Source organism: Panthera onca, chromosome E1 (genome assembly GCF_046562875.1).
Source record: "Panthera onca isolate mPanOnc1 chromosome E1, mPanOnc1 haplotype 2, whole genome shotgun sequence".
In the NCBI taxonomy this organism is placed as follows: domain Eukaryota; kingdom Metazoa; phylum Chordata; class Mammalia; order Carnivora; family Felidae; genus Panthera; species Panthera onca.
This window is the reverse complement of record NC_138352.1, coordinates 52,929,080-52,939,979: the sequence shown is the minus strand read 5'-3', so window position 1 is coordinate 52,939,979 and position 10,900 is coordinate 52,929,080.

The window sequence follows — 10,900 nt, the reverse complement described above, 5'->3', positions numbered from 1 at the left end:
CGGGCTGCGTCTCGGCCTGCAGCCTTGTGGGCCGTGCCCTCCGTTCTCCCGGGGCTCCTGCTGCCAGACGGGGTCCACGCATTTTGGACGATCCCGCTCGGCCCCCCGCCCAAACATCAGATCGTCATTCGCATTTCCTTGCAGTCTTTCTCCCTTTGATCCTATCTTGGCAAGCAGGGACACGTCACCACGGGAGCCTGGTGTTAGCAAACACGCACACACACACACACACACACACACATACACACACCCCACTTTCCCTGTCTCTGAGCCATTGTCTGTCCCTCTGCCTCTAGGCCTGGCCCATCTGTATGACTCTTCCTCTCCCCGGATGCTGAATGTGGCCTCTGATGTGAGAGAGCTGGGCATTTTGCACATCTGTGAGCACTGGCCTCCCTCAGGGGACTGGGGAAGATCCACCCATATGGCAGGACCTTCCAGGGAGACGCGAAACCAACAGCCTGACCTCATGATGCCCGCAGCGTCTGGCAAGTAAGGTACCAGCTCTTCTGCCCTGGCCACAGTCCAGTTCTCTCTTCTAGAATCCACACTTTCCCTGGCTCCCCTCCAGGCTGACAAGATCTGCCCCAGTTGGGGAAGGATAAGCGTGGCCTAGGGAGTAGCGGATGGGGGGGGGGCAGGGGGGGGCGGGGAAGGGGTCTCAACTCTAGGATCCGGATCAAATCATTCCCCAGCTCTGTGCCTCAGTTTCTCCCTTGAGACATTCTGCCCATGCTTCTAGAGTGAGGAGGCCGCCCCGTGCTAAAACGTTCCCTGAGCTCATGGGGGAAGAACCCACAGTCTTGTGTTCCTTTGCCGCCAGGAGCCGCCCTCCCCGCCCTCCCCCAGAAGGCCTTGCTAGTTGGTGACGCCGGGCCGGCAAGGCAGGGTCCTGCAGGATGAAAGCTTGGAGAAGCCAGAGCAGGAATAATAATGATAATCATCAGCTGCGGGCGGCTTAACCATCCAGGAATGCAAGGCCCCACGCCCTGTGCGCCTCACACCCCAGGACACTCGAAGGGCTCCTCTCCCTTCGTTTTATTGCAGCGATCCCACACTCTCCCATTCCCAGCCCAACCCATTTGGGTTCCCAAGGAGCGCGGTCCAGCCACCGGCTCATCCACCACCCAGGTTCCATGGGAAGATTCCGCTTAACAAGACCCAAGCCAGCAGCCTGGTAGAACGCCCAGCTACTTGGAAACTCGGGCTCCGGGTTTCCCAGAGAAGCATCCTCCTCGCGCCTGGCCCGGAGCACTTTCCCACAGAGCCACCTGCGTCTGGTCACCGTGAGGTCCAGGAGCCTTGCCCGTGTCCATACAGCTCTGAATTCAAGGCCTGGCCGGCCCGCAGACTAACCCGCCAGAGGACCATGGGCAAGTTCTGTTTTGTTTTTGACTTCTTTGGGCTCCCGGCCTCACCTGCACCCCGAACTTCCCAAGACTCCCCGTGGCTCGCTGAAGCTAAGCTCTGGATCTCGTAGGGCCGGCATGGGGTTGTTTCAAATCTGGTCTGAATCCGCTTCTCCAACCCTACCTACTCTTTCCACCCTCTAGATGCCAGCCGGAAGTAACCACTAACAGTTGGTCATACATACGCCATGCTTTTCCATTTGGGGCCCCAGTCCCTCTTGGGGAATGTCATTTCCTTCACCGACACCCGGCCAGACCCTCCTAGCCTTCAAAGCCCAAGCCCGAGTTCATTGCCTCCATGAGCACACCCGACTCCCATCCCACCTTGGCACGCTGGTTCCTCTCCACGTGACGCTCTCAACTCCTGTGCCCGCCTCCTGGGTTGCTTGCGCGCATTTCTTAACTCACCCCGTGGATCATCACCATGCTGAGGTCTCATTCATCTCTGCGTCCCCGTGTGTCAGGCACAGCACCTTGCGCCCGGGGCACCTGCTCAGTAAGTAAGTGTCGGACATAAACTGTGGCCAGCGATCATCCCCCCAGCCCCCCGCCGATAACTTCCCCACGCATATGTGCTTTGCAAAAGTACAGATAATTATTTTAGCGTAAAAGTTGACGCCTGTGTGTTCCCGCCAGATTCTTCTCACGTGGGGTGCGGGTACCCCAAGTCTCCCGTGAAGGTGTGAGGTCCGTGGCTTCGAGGTTCGTTTTTAGCAAGGGTAGAAGGGTAAGTTCACGTTTCTTTTATGTATTTACTCGTTTTTTAGGAAGCTCCACGCCCAGCGTGGGGCTGGAAGTCACAACCCCGAGATCAAGAGTCATAGGCTCTACCGACAGGGCCAGCCAGGCGCCCCGGGTTAGCTCACGTTGCAAATAGTCACCTCGTGGGGCACCTGGCTGCCTCAGTCGGTGGAGCGGGTGACTCTTGATCTCTGGCTTGTGTGTTCGAGCCCCACAGCGGGCGTAGAGATTACTTAATAAAATCTTTAAAAATATATATTTGAAAGGGGCGCCTGGCTGGCTCAGTCGGTTAAGGGTCTGACTTCGGCTCAGGTCATGGTCTCAACGGCGCGTGAGTTCGAGCCCCACATCGGGCTCTCTGCTGTCAGCACAGAGCCGGCTTTGGATCTTCTGTCCCCCTCTCTCTCTGCCCCTCCCCGGCTCGTTCTCTCTCTCTCTCTCTCTCTCAAAATAAATAAACTTAATATATATGTATTTTTTTTTCCAAAAATAGTCACCTTGATAATTACAAATTACAAGTAAGTTCTGTGGCCCTCTTCATGTTAGACCTGATCCAGACTTGCCATTTCCACCTCGTGATGGGGCCTAACAAAGAGCTCATTTGAGAAGCCTCAGCTTTGTCATTTTCTTCTGTGCTGACTTAGGAAGATCTTTATCCTGAGGTTTCTTTGCAGGAATCTTTTTTAACCGCCCCCCCCACCCAGTTCATTTTGTGAAGGTTAATTTTTAAAAATTTTTTTAACATTTTATTTATTTTTGTGAGACAGAGAGAGACAGAGCGTGAGCAGGGGAGGGGCAGAGAGAGAAGGAGACACAGAATCCGAAGCAGGCTCCAGGCTCTGAACTGTCAGCACAGAGCCTGACTCGGGGCTCGAACTCACAAACCGTGAGATCATGACCTGAGCCGAGGTCAGACGCTTAACTGACTGAGCCGCCCAGGCGCCCCTTGTGAAGGTTAATTTAGTTTAAGTTAGATAACATGATCCCTAGTGTCATTTAACCAGGTAATGTAAACTGGGATACTCTGTAGTTTTTTGCTTGATTTTGTTTTGTTTGTTTTTGCAGAGAAGAGAGAGCACAGCAGGGGAGAAGGGGCAGAAGGAGGGAGGGGTGGAGAGAGAGAGAGAATATCTGAAGGAAACTGCACGTTCAGCACGGAGCCTGATGCGAGGCTTGATCCCACGACTGTGAGATCACGACCTGAGCCAAAATCAAGAGCCGGACGCTCAACCTACTGAATCACGCAGGCGTCCCTGCTCTGCAGGTGTTCAACCATGATCTGTAAACAGTGAGGGAGCCTTGTCCCCCTCTCTGACACACTCCCATGTTTCCCCCAGGAGACCCTGTACTGTTCTAGCATCCTTAAGTACATCAGCTCACTGAATGGCCCACGGCTCGGTGTCCAGCCCTATGTTAGAATGTCGGCGAGGCTTCCTTGACTCAGTCTGAAAGGGGTCTTCTGTGACCCCCACCTCATTTCTATCAGTACATGCGCCAGTTCTACGATCTCCGGTGCCCCCCCCCACCCCGGCTCTCTCAGCCGCCTCAAGGTCACCTCCAAAACCTTCTTTGTAAAGCCCATTTCTCTCCATTTATTCCCTAAGTCCATTAAGGGCCCCACTAAATGCTCAGTTGCACCACTAGAAACCACAAACCAGTCCAGTGTCTTTCTTTCTTTCCTTCTTTCCTTCTTTCCTTCTCTCCTCTTTCCTCCTTTCTTTCCTTCTGTCTTTCTTTCTTTCCTTCTTTCTTTCTTTCTTTCTTTTTCTTTCTTTCCTTCTTTCTTTATTTCTTCCTTCTTTCTTTCTCTCCTTTCTTTCTTTTTCTTTCTTTCCTCCTTTCTTTCTTTCTTTCTTTATTTCTTCCTCCTTTCTTTCTTTCCTTCTTTCTTTTTCTTTCTTTCTTCCTTTCTTTCTTTCCTTCTTTCTTTCTTTTTCTTTCTTTCCTTCTTTCTTTATTTCTTCCTTCTTTCTTTCTTTCTCTCCTTTCTTTCTTTTTCTTTCTTTCCTCCTTTCTTTCTTTCCTTCTTTCTTTTTCTTTCTTTCTTTCTTTCTTTCTTTCTTTCTTTTTCTTTCTTTCTTTTTCCTTCCTTCCTTCCTTCCTTCCTTCCTTCTTTCTTTCTCTCCTTCTCCTAAGTAGGCTCCCTGCTGGGCATGGAAACCCAATGCAGGGCTTGAACTCACAACCCCGAGATCAAGAGTCAGACGCTTAACCGACTGAGCCACCCACGTGCTCCAAACCAGTCCAGTTTCTAAGGGCCTTGACCATTGCTAACCAGTGGCCCTCCCTGCCACTGTGCTCTTCCCTTCCTCTGTGCCCTCCGCATTTCTGCCAGAGAATCTTCCCGACACACGTCTGATTTGGGCCTCCCCTCTTCCTAGCCTCTCCTTTTGCCTCCTGCCGATAGGACCAAGTATGAACTCCTGGCACACAGTCGCACGGCAGGCCCTGCTGACCTTTCCAAATTGGTCACCCCGCCAACCACCCGGGAGCTGCCATCTTGAATATCACGTTCCTTCTTACCATAGCTTTGCGCGTTCCCTCTTCTCGGCCTGCTGAACTGTATGACTTAACCTTCAAGGCCAGCACTCTGGGCACCTTCCAAACACTGAAGGCAGAGGGAATGCACTCCGTCTCTCTCTGCACCTTGGCACTTGGTGCGAAACTCTCTTATATTAACGCTGGAAGGTGATTGCTCGGCGGTTCGTATCCTCCCCATGATGGTGGATCCTGAACACCTGGACGCATATCTCATTTCTGTCTATACCCTCCTTTCCCTGCTCCCTCCCAGCCTGAGATGGTGGCAGTCTCTCTGGAAAGGGCTGTCCCATTGACCTGAGGTGTCAGGCACTTTTTTCCTATTGTCACCTGGACCGCCCCCTACCGCACCCCTAACACCCAACACTCAGAAAGCAAATTTCTAGGCGCCGGGTACTGTTCTAGCATCCTTAAGTACCTCAGCTCACTGAATTCTGACCTCAAGGCCATAAGGTTGGCCCTTCCGGCATCCCTGTTTCATAAATGAGGAAACCGAAACACGGGGAAGCCACGTGGCAGTCCAGGGTCACACGGCGAGTAAGGAGCAGAGCCAGGAGTCCACCTCTGCCTCCTGGGTCCAGAGCCCTGACTGTGACCTCTACGGCCTAGGGTCAGTGCTGTGGCACCTCACTCGACCTCGCTGTTCTCGCTTTTCCTCGACAAGAGTGGCTGCTGTTCCCAAGGCCAGCTGAACACCCTCCCACCCTGCGCAAGGCGGAGGGACAGGTGGCTCGGGTAGCTCTCTCCCCCCCCACCCCAGACAGACGACGGGCATGACTATCTCCCCGCCGTCCTTGGGGGAAGCCCTCTGCCGGTTCACTCCATTCCTGGACCAGGGCTCTTTGGGGAGATCTGAACACTGGTATCAGCGGGATGCCATCACTTCTCTGGGAGGGCCCACAGGAGCCATGCCCATGACCCCAACGCCTGCCCACCAGCCCCTCGGGCACCTGGAGGGGGTTCCCCACCTCTTCTACCTGATCAGCTTCCGGCCATTAATAACAGCTCATTCTCCTTCTCCGGGGCTCTTTGTCTACTCTGCCTGCCTCCCCACGCTTCCTTCCTGTTCTTTTTCTTGACAAGAGTGGGTATTTTTAACCTGAGGTTTTTGCTCACCTCTCACTGTCCCGTTGGGACCGGGCAGGGCTGCTGGCGAGCTGGAGGGCTGGGAGCGGTTTGCCCACCTTGGAGGCCGCAGTTGCGTCCCTCGCTGCTGGCTACGGGCTTAGCCCTCACCCTTCCCCACTTCTGTTAAGCTCTCCCTCCTCTGCTTCTGGAGGAAACACCGCGAACCGGCCACGGGTTGAAGCTTTGGAAACTGGACAGGACACACAGGGAGCTGAGCTCAGCCCCGAGGTGTTGTGGGGTGGGGGGGGAATGCCGTGAAGACCATATGCAGAGCCAGGTAAAGGTCAAGGAGGCCTAGAATGTCGCACGTCCCCGGAACAGCCACCAGGGTCATCTCTCAGTCCGCCTGTGTGACCCAAATTATTGATGCCCTTTGGAGGCCTGAGGGGACCTTCAAGGATTCTCTCAGCTTTGGAGTTGCAGCACAGAGAGCTCCCCACTCCCTCCCCGTCCTCGAAACTTCTCGAAGGTCTCTGCTACCAGGAAGCCCTTTGTGCTTCCAGTTCACCTTACCTCAGCCCTCAGCCTGGCGCACCGACCATCCTCCACTCTGTCCTCACCCGCTGGTGTCCAGCCCCCACCCCTCTCAACGTCTCAACGCTTCTCTGCACCCCAGGAGCGAAACAGAGAAACTTTTGTTTTGAAGCTTCAGTAACTGCAAAGGGGAGATAACTGGGCTTTCAGGGTTTTGTCGTAACTGCTGTTGGTTTTGAAGTTCAGTGTCTATACCCGGCTTTCTTTAAAAAAAAAAAAACCAAAAAACAGAACAGCTAAACAGCAACTAAACAAAATAATATCAGAGATTTTTTTTAATGTTTTATTTATTTTTGAGACAGAGAGAGACAGAGCATGAACGGGGGAGGGGCAGAGAGAGAGGGAGACACAGAATCCGAAGCAGGCTCCAGGCTCTGAGCTGTCAGCACAGAGCCCGACGTGGGGCTCGAACTCACGGACCGCGACATCATGACCTGAGCCGAACTCGGACGCCTAACCGACTGAGCCACCCAGGTGCCCCTGAGATTTTTTTTTTTTTTTAAAGCAACTGACAGTGACTCACTACAGGCTGCTGGGCCCACAGCTAATGTTCTCTAAAGTAAGCGATAGTCTTAATGATTGCCCGGGGCATCGCCACGTCCTACTGGGCTCTGAGTCACCGCCAAGGATCAAATCGCTTCAGCTTTGTTTTTCTGTGGACCGCCGTCTTGAAAATTCTAATTCTTTAAAAAAAAGAGCGCCCCTGTGTAACACACCTACTGATAGAAAGTCAAGGAACCAATTCTCCACGTGGCCTTGAGGCCTTGCTGATGACACAGAATACCTGTACCTCTCATCTCCAGCCTCTGCACCCTCGCCCGCCCCCCCCCCCCCCCCCCGCCAGGCCACACCTCTGCTTCACACTCTGTTGACTGTCCCCACCCCTCCCTCTGGTGGAGCCGGCCCAGGATCCCAAGTAGCGATGCCTTCTGGCCCCACTGAACTGTGGCTGCAAACTTGTTTTCCATCTCCTTTGTCCCTGGCACCTCTTTAGGATTTGGTCTCCCGTTCAGTCTATAAACAGTTCTTGGGCGTCACCCATGGGCAGAGAGAGACAGGCTGGGTGGGTACTGGGATAAGGCAAAAAAAAAAAAAAAAAAAAAAAAAAAAAAAAAAAAATATATATATATATATATATATATATATATATATATATATCAATGCTCCTTCCAGGGAGAAAACTCTCCCACCACAAACCTAGACAGCTGCTCACTACAGATTCAAGAGAACTTCATCTCAGAACAAAGGGGGTGAGGGGGGGGACCCAAACATGCTGGGATTTATCAGAACTTCCCGAAGGGGAGAGATCTCAGCCTAACTTTGACTGTCAATAAGGCTGTCCCAGCTGGGCACATAGGTGCACAGAGATGGTGAGCCCATCCTGGCAGTGGGACCCAGAATTCCCCGGCCACCTCTGCCAGGAAGCTGCCTTAGGAATCCTGAGCTGCCCCTTCCCCTCCGGGCTAACTGGGTGATAAGGACGGGGGACCAGCCCCGGCAAGGAGGAAGTGGACTGGCTTCCTGTTTGTTTGTGAATCTCAGAGCAGCCCCGTGCAGTCATGAACACCAGCTAAGCAGAGCACCCAGCTAAGCAGAGCAACCTTGGCCTGAGCCAAGAGCTCCAGGGAGCCCGTCCGCCGACCCAGCAAGCCCTCAGCCAGCTGGGAGATGCAGGGACTCTCTCCCAGGACAGCCACGCTCAGATGGCAAGCCCCGTTAGCAGTTAGGCCAGCTTGGCGGGGACAGGAGGTGGAGTAATGACTTCCCTAAAAAAAAAGCCAGAGTCACACATTCATAATAGGAGGCCTCTGAGCAGCTTGGGGGTGGGCGTGGGGGGCTCCAGCATCGTTATCCCTCGATCCACCCCCACCCCCACCACAAATTACTCCCAAGGACCCTGGGCACAACTCTGTTGCCCTCTGGGGAAGTCTTGTGCAGAGATCACCAATCACCACGTCCTTTAAAAAAAATCAGGCAGCACGCACCGCGGTTTTGTTTGCAACAGCAAAATACATGCAAAGCCCCACCTAGTCGTCCAAAAGCCAACTGATTGACAGCAAAACTTAGTAGATCCACGCCAGGGAAAACGCCGTAGCCATTCGAAAGAACGGACTGGATCGGTATATGCCACTGCGGGGAGAAGGGCAAGACATTTCCATGAATGAAAACAGCAAGGTGCAGAAAACTGTGTGATCCCTTTCGTGCAAATAATTAGAAGAGCAGAGGGCACGTCCCCACAGGCTGACAGATAGATATGCTGCTGAATGCACGATCTCCCTTCTGGAGAGAAATTTAAGCAACCCGCACCAGGGGCCATTTTGAGCGAGAGGAACTGGGAGGACAGTGGTGGGAAGGCTTCACTTTTTTCATTATTTATCTTTCGGTGCTGTTTCCGTTTTTCAGTAAGGTTTATATATTTCGAAAAGATTACCTCGGGCAGTGGAATTCGGGTCCGTTCCGTTTCCCTCTTTGCACACGTCTCTGTATCGTTTCGAATAAAAAGTGCTGGGGCGCCTGGGTGGCTCAGTCGGTCGAGGGTCCGACTCGATTTCTGCCCGCATCTTAATTGTGCGGGTTCACGGGTTCGAGCTCTGGGTCGGGCTGTGTGCTGACAGCGCGGAGCCTGCTCGAGGGTCTTTCTCATGTGTGTGTGCTCTCTCCTTCTCAAAATAAATACACTTTAACCAAATTAAATGAAATTACGTTTAAAAAATTGGGGCGCCTGGCTGGCTCTGTCGGGAGAGCATGCCAGTCTTGATCCCCGGGTCGTGAGTTCGAGCCCCATGTTGGGTGTAGAGATTACTAAAAAAATAAATAAATAAACTTTAAGAAAAAGTACTGAACCACTACAAAAATAAACAAATAAACTTAAAAAAAAAAAAGAAGTATTGAACCACTAAGTCTTATCTTTAAGGCAACTGAAAGAAACTGGCAGTGAGCATTTACGAGGTGAAACAGGTAGAGCCTGGAAGGCAGATTCTCCGGGAAAATTTATGGGAGAAGCGGGGGCGGGGTGGGGTGGGGGGGAAAACGCTCTGCTTTAAGATCCGTACCCATCAGTGACAGACAGTGTCGCCCGTTCTGCATTTCGCCGCGTGGATTCCTTGCGGCAAACGTCTGAGCTGTCTCGGGCTTCCTTCCAACCCCTCCCTCTCCCAGCTTCGTCCCCCATTTCGCGGCCTCCTCATTTAGCTGTTGACCCACGCCGAAAATAAGGAAGAGAACTCTGAAGGGAGAAGACAAACAATATAAGGCACTTTGACACACGTGACCTGATCGTCTGTCATCTGGACCGAGTGGCAGCAGCCTCTGTATAAAGGACCCGTATCTGACTCATCTTCTGATTCCAGGACTGCGCACAGTAGGTACTCAGTAATCACCGGGGGGGTGGGGGGGGGTGGGGGGTGGGGTGGGGGTGAACGAATGGAGCAGCTCATGTGTCAATTCGGAACTTGCTCTTTGCAGGTCTGTTTGCTCCGCCTCATGAATGTTTTGAGAAATTGAAAGGAAACCCCCGGAACCTGGGAAAGAGATCCTGTCTGAGGTCTCCCTTGTGTTTCATTAATTCAGCAACAACGGAGCGAGCTGCCCAAATTGACCTCAGGCTGCCAAGGCCTGAGGACCCAGTTCCCCGGGAGCCTCCCGGGTTTAAGAAAGAGGTAAAGCTGAGCTGGGTGGCTGTCTCCCACGTGGCCAAGAGGGGTAGCAGCCGTTTGGCTGGGGGTTGGGCCGGGACACGTGGTATGTTTACAGCCACAGATGCCCCCGGGGGTTCCGTATCAGGAAGCCGTCTGCAAAGGGTCACCTCGACCTGTGTACTTATCCTCGGACCTGCCGCTGTCGGCCTCCTAGTCCCTTCCCCGAGGTCTTTTCCTGAATGTCTTGTACTTGCCCACAAAGCGTGGGGTCTGCGGCTGCAGGCCGGTTGCTGCCATCTGGTGGACAAGAGAGGCCACGGCCTTCCCAGGCTGGCCTGAAACCGGGGAGCTGAAAGGAACCTTTGACCACGGCTTCCAGGACCGTGGGTGTCAAAGTTTTGCAGCCACGGAACCCTTCCTTCAAACGACGGCAAGGACCAAGGTGACAAATGCGCTGCTGTGGCCGTAGCAGGGGAAGGAGGGACTCGGAGCCCCACTGGACCTGCCGGACACTCCCCCAAGCTCAGCTGGTGAATTCACTTCCGCTGTCATTGTAAGGATGGGAGAGTGGAACCTTGAAGATAAGAAGCTACTCGTGCAGGGGCGCCTGGGTGGCTCCGTCGGTTGAGCATCCCAACTCTTGATTTCGGCTCAGGTCATGATCTCACCGTTCATGGGTTCAAGCCCCGAGCCGGGCTCTACACTGACAGCACGGAGCCTGCGTACAGTCTACTCTCTCCCTGGCTCTCTGCCCCTCCCCCATTCGTGCAGGCACTCTCTCTTTCTCGAAAATAAAGAAATAAACATTAGAGAAAAAAAAAAAAAGAAGCTTCTTGTGCAAACAGTGGCATAGCAGACTAAAACACAGAGCCCTTGTGCAAAACATGCTTTGGCATTTGCCCGGCCAAGCTG